The sequence below is a fragment of the Cnephaeus nilssonii genome (assembly GCF_951640355.1).
Source record: "Cnephaeus nilssonii genome assembly, chromosome: 8".
NCBI lineage: Eukaryota > Metazoa > Chordata > Mammalia > Chiroptera > Vespertilionidae > Cnephaeus > Cnephaeus nilssonii.
The window spans coordinates 30798534-30804621 of record NC_137079.1 but is presented as its reverse complement, the minus strand read 5'-3'; the positions used below and the strand labels follow the sequence as shown (position 1 = coordinate 30804621).

At 43.6% G+C, this 6088-nt stretch overlaps 1 pseudogene across 1 annotated transcript; it reads right to left on the bottom strand.

Annotated features, from left to right (window-relative positions):
* Positions 1–4934: 4934 nt before the first annotated feature.
* LOC307104530 (ferritin light chain-like) lies at positions 4935–5782 on the bottom strand (annotated as a pseudogene). Its single transcript has one exon. The product of its transcript is annotated as a ferritin light chain-like (transcript).
* Between the last annotated feature and the right edge of the window lie 306 nt (positions 5783–6088).

Genomic DNA, 6088 nt, shown 5'->3' with positions numbered 1-6088 from the left:
ACATGCTATTCTTTTAATGCACTTCTGAATTCAATTTGATGACATCTTAGTATTTTTATGTCTGAGATAAGGCTTTTTATGTAAACATTGTTATTCTAGAATGTTTGTGTGACTGTTTTAATATCTGAAGTCTTTGAGGATTTTATTTTGCTCAGTTGTAGCACCTTGTTTGTTTTGTTTGGTTGGTTGGTTGTTTACTTCTTTTTATTGTGAAACAACTCATGTCTTTGGAATTTTACCTGTAGGCATTCTTGCGGCCTCAATTAAAGGTGAGTTACTCCATTGGAGACTTTCTTTTTTCTTTTGCAAACTTACTAGCAATCTGGAAACCAAGTTAAATGAAAATCCCAGCTTGGGGTGGGGGGAGGCGGGGGGAGGGGAGTTTCTTTCTTTCTTTCTTTCTTTCTTTCTTTCTTTCTTTCTTTCTTTCTTTCTTTCTTTCTTTCTTTCTTTTATGAAAATTGGGTTGTTGTGGGGTTTTTTTTTAATCCTCACCTGAGGATATTTTTCCGTTTATTTTTAGAGTGAGTGGAAGAGAGAGGGAAAGACTGAGAGAAACATCAATGTGTGAGAAACACATTGATTGGTTGCCTCCTGCATGAGCCCCAAGCAGGGCCTGGGCCTGGGAGGAGCTTGCAACCGAGGTACGTGCCCTTGACCAGAACTGATGACCCCAGGACCCTTTGGTCCACAGGCCAACGCTCTATCCACTTGAGCCAAACAGGCTAGGGCAAAAGATTGTGTTTTTTTAAATATAATATTGAGTTGGAAACAAGAGTCCTGTTTTGCTTATTTATTTGTTAATCCTCACCCAAGGATATTTTTTCCATTGATTTTGAGAGAGAGTGGAAGGAAGGGGGACAGACGCAGAGAGAAAAACACGGATCTGCAGGCCAATGCTGAGCCGAACCGGCTAGGGCCCAGGTGGGAGTTTTCAAACCATCCAACAACTGGTATACATTCACACCACAAACACGAACGCTGGCTTGTGTTTTCAAATTTCCCTCCTCAGACAGGACCAAGGGCCAGAAAGGTAACTTTCTTTGCTGTCCTGTTCTGCATGGCAACTTTTTCATTCTAGCTTTATGAGAATGGACTATGCTGAACTTTCCAACCGGGGTGGGCTCTGGGCCAGAACTTCCACGCCAAGGTCCTCGGTCTTTGTGTGGCCTGAGAAGTCAGGAAGCTCTGCCCAGACGATGTCTCCTCCCACCCACTCTGCACCTTGGGCCCCACACAACCCTAGAGGAAGGCATCCAAGACCCCAGGTTTGGCCTCAGGGGAGAAAGACTTTGTTGGCACTAACAAGGATTTCTGCTTTCACTTAGGTTTTGGCTTCTGTGGATCTTTTTAAAAAAAACCTCATGCCATCTCAGCAATGCATTTAAAAATATTTTTAACATATTAATTATTTTAATTTGAGGGTGGTTCAGCATACCTAGCCTGCCATATTGCTGGAAATAGAAGTCTTTCATCAACTCCATTCTACCCTAGACATCAGGAACCACACTTGATTTATTTTACATTCTGGGACCTGGCACACATTAGTGTATGCACAGGAAGTATTATTTGAATGAATGCCAAAAACAAACATTTCAAGTTCAAGTAATTGGTTTGAAATTCTAAGCACAAAGTGATTTCCTTTCTGAAAACTCTGAATGCTATATCTAAGCATCATAATATGGATTAGAGCAGTGGTTCTCAACCTTTCTAATGCCGCGACCCTTTAATACAGTTCCTCATGTTGTGGTGACCCTCAACCATAAAATTATTTTTGTTGCTACTTCATAACTGTAATTTTGCTACTGTTAATGAATCGTAATGTAAATATCTGTGTTTTCCGATGGTCTTAGGCTCTACAGCGGCAGTTCTCAACCTGTGGGTCGTGACCCACAGGTTGAGAACCGCTAGCAGGGTCGCCTAAGACCATTGGAAAACACAGATATTTACATTACGATTCATAACAGTAGCAAAATTACAGTTATGAAGTAGTAACGAAAATAATTTTATGGTTGGAGGTCACCACAACATGAGGAACTGTATTAAAGGGTCGCGGCATTAGAAAGGTTGAGAACCACTGGATTAGAGAGATCCTTGGAAAACTGCTTATCCACTTGAACTTTCTGCTTTAGTCCAATTAATTGGGAAGTTGATTGTACTGTGTGTGTGTGTGTGTGTGTGTGTGTGTGTGTGTGTGTGTGTGTTAATCCTCACTGAGGAGATTTTTCCCATTTTTTTTTTAGAGAGAGTGGAAGGGAAGGAAGAAGAGAGAGGGAGAGGGAGAGGGAGAGGGAGAGGGAAAGGGAGAGAGAGAGAGAGAGAGAGAGAGAGAGAGAGAGAGAGAGAGAGAGGAAGAAGAAGAAGAAGAAGAAGGAGGAGGAGGAGGAGGAGGAGGAGGAGGAGGAGGAGGAGGAGGAGGAGGAGGAGAGGGGAGGGGAGGGGAGGGGAGGGGAGGGGGGGAGGGGAGGGGAGGGGAGGGGAGGGGAGGAGAGGAGAGGAGAGAAAGAAACATCCATGTGAGAGAGACACATCAGTTGGTTGTGACACATCAGACACATGTACCCTGACCAGGGTCAGGTATTGAAACTGCAGCCAAGGTAAGTGCCCTTGACCACTGAGAAACACTGGCCAGGGTGATGGATTGCACTTTAATTTGAATCACATGGATTCGATCCCATAGGACAGTGGTCGGCAAACTGCAGCACGAGAGCTGCATGTGGCTCGCGAGCCGCAGTTTGCCAACCACTGCCATAGGACAACAGTTTATGTTGTAGGTGCATTGCACAATTCTAGGACTCAGATTGCAAAGATTTAGGAAAAAGATTCTCAGCACAAAAATTTTGCAACTTCTGCACTTCCCAATGATATTTTACGTTCCCTCATTGGTATTGGCATTTGCCATGATTATTAGATTATCTCATCTATCCACTTCTTCCTAATTCAGCATTTATCTCTTCAGTCAGATTTTAGGGAGTATTATGTGCACTGTGATAAGTACAGGTTCCAAAGAATGCATATTCCTGCCTCAGTATTCTCCCAGAGACCAATGTTGATCATTGTAACACAGTAAAACATAACAATAGAGGGACGTACTGTAGCACTGAGGAGAACATGAACCGCTGTGCTTTAGAGCAGCCTAGAAGGTTTCGCTGGAGAAGAGGCTACTGGGTTGAGGCTGGAATGGAGTCGTTTTTACCAGATAAAGGGTGTGAGGCCATGGAGGCGAGTGTGGGTCCAGGGCGCAGGAAGCAATATCTGGCCCAGGCTCTCCATTCAGTGTCATAGGCTGCCCTCCCGTCACGGATAACGCCTCTTATTGCTCGTGTGTGCTCAGATTTGAATGCCCCCAACAAGCACTCTCAGTTTTTCCTGACCATTCATTCTCCAGGACTAAGTTCACTGAGCCTTCCAAGGTGACACTTCGCCAGATGACGGTGCCTCCTGTCCTCAGTCTTCGTCAATCAGTTGGACATGTTTAAGTGCCACTGGCCTCCATGTCCTTCCCTCCTTTTCTTTTCAAATATTCCTTAGGATTTTAATTTGTTCCTTGCTATAGTTCTCTTCTTATGAGAACTAAGTTGAAATTTAACACTTTAAATAAATGCAAACTCAAAGTGCCATGGTTTCTATTTAGAAATGTGAGTGATAAAATGTAATACAAACCAAGAGACAACCCAACCAAAATATCCAGGACACATTCCCTTTCCCTCATGAGCTTGTGTCTTCTGTTTCTATGTATCCATCCTCTTTCTGCAACTTGCATTTGTTATTCTGAATTGAAATCCAGGCTGCATATATTTTTCATGAACTCCTTTAGTATTTCAGTAGACTCCAAAGTGCAGTGTGATTCCCATGAACTGCCCCAAATTATACACTAGGGTGCAGAAAGAAAATATTACGCTACTTATCATTTTTTTAAAAATATATTTTTTATTGATTTCAGAGAGAAAGGGAGACGGGGGGAAAGAGATGGAAACATCAATGATGAGAGAGAATCATTGATTGGCTCCCTCCTGCATACCCCACACTGGGGATCAAGCCCAGAACCCAGGCATGTGCCCTGACTGGAATTGGAACCATGACCTCCTGGTTCATAGGTTAATGCTCAACCACTGAGCCACGCAAGCCGGGTACTACTTATCATTTATTTGTAATTTATTTTAAGGTGACTATTTTTTAATGTTTTAAAATATACATCCATTGCATGCATGTAATTTATAACTATGCACAGATGAGGGGTGCATGCTCAAACATTTGCTGATGGGGTGAACAATGAAGACAGTTCAGAGAACACTGATTTATGTACTTCTTTTCTCAAGCAAAACTGCTTCTGGTTTTAAAGAGTATTCTACCAGGCAGCTCTCCTGTTTCCTAATCCGCTGTTAGTTCTGCTAACTTAAGATTTAAAGGGAAGAAACTCTGAATGATAAGCACAGTCTTATCTTGCTAATGTTTTGTTCAGTGATAAGAGTCTTGCCAAGAATTTCTGAGCAGCTTTGTAAAGATGGAAGTCCCTGGCAGGTGGTGAGGGAGAAATTTTGAGAAAAAGCTTGAAGTAGCAGCTCCTCCCTCAAATCACATAATAGAAGCACAGACTGAGGTGGACAGTCTTTCCTGACTACCAGACCTTAGCTCTGTCTCACCTAACCACGTGCTCATTTGAGAACCTCATAAATGCCTACACTGTTGTTTCTTACATCCAGAGATTTTTTAAAAAATTAAGATATCTGGAGAAGGGTGGGGGGGAAATAAATAAAATAAAACACCACTTATACTAAAAAAAAATAAAAAAAAAATTAAGAATTTTAAAACCCAGTTCTATTCTTTGCCAATGCAGTGAGAAATGTACTATAGCATTTTTAGGATAAATTTTTAAGTTTGATTTCTTTCTTTCTTTCTTTTTTTTTTTTTTTGCTGCAAACAGCTTTATTGTTTTATTTGGTCCAGTGTGTGGGAGAGGGCTCCAGGGTGGTTAAAAGAATGGCTAGTAGTTTCGGGGAGAGGCTCAGGTAAAAGCCAGAGACACCAGGGGGATGCAGAGGGGCCTCTGCAAGGCCTGTGGGCCCCAAAGGCTCCTGGTCCTGCTTGAGGGTGAGCCTTTGGAAGAGATGCTCGCCCAGCCCAGCCTGGGGGCCGGCAGCCTGCGGATGTTAGTCACGTGGTGGCCCATCTTCTTGATCAGTTTCACCTCCTCATCCAGGAAGTGGTTCTCCAGGAAGTCACAGAGCTGAGGGCCTGCACAGGTAGAACCCAGGGCATGCAGGTCCAAAAGGGCCTGGTCAGGTTCCTCTCCACGGCCAGGGCGGCCTCCATGGCGTCCTGAGTTTTGCCCACTCATCTTGGGAGGCTTCAGCACTTCCTGGAAGAGAATGCGGCTGCCACGCTTGTTTTGCAACTTTAAGAGATGCTCAGCGCCCTCGCACTTCTTCTCCGCCAACTCGGGGAAGAAGTGGCCCACACCCTCGAGAGCCACATCGTCAAGGTCAAAATAGACGCCCAGAGAGAGCAGGTGTAGGAGGCCCGCGGATGCAGGTTGGCCAGGCGGTTGACCACAGCCTCCCCCTCGGGGGAATAATTCTGACGAATTGGGGAGCTCATGGTTGTTCAGCAATAAGGAGTTAAGGTAGAAAAAAAAACAACCAAAACTGGTGTGTTGGCTGGTCCCGGAGGTGGTTCTGAGGGTGGTGACTGGATAAGACGCAGGAGAGTGGTCGGAGGCTGGAGAAGGGGCGTCCCTGGGTCTGTTCTGTCCAAACACTTGAAACAAGAGACAGATCCGGGACCGCCGAGGGCACGGCTTAAGTTTGATTTCTTTATTATGTATCCTTACTTCATAATCCAAAATTAATTTCATGGCCCCTTCTAGTATATATGCTAGTGTAATCTAAGTTTCTCACTTTATTTGAAGAGTAGTGTGATTGTGGGTGTGATCAAGTGTCTTTTGAAGTTCTGAAAAGGATTAATGAAACTCAATTTAAGAAAAATTTTCTTTATTGATTTTAGAGAGGGAGGAGAAAAGAGAGAGAGAGGGAGAGATCAATTTGTTTTCCACTTATTTTACATTCATTCGTTGATACTTGTATATGTC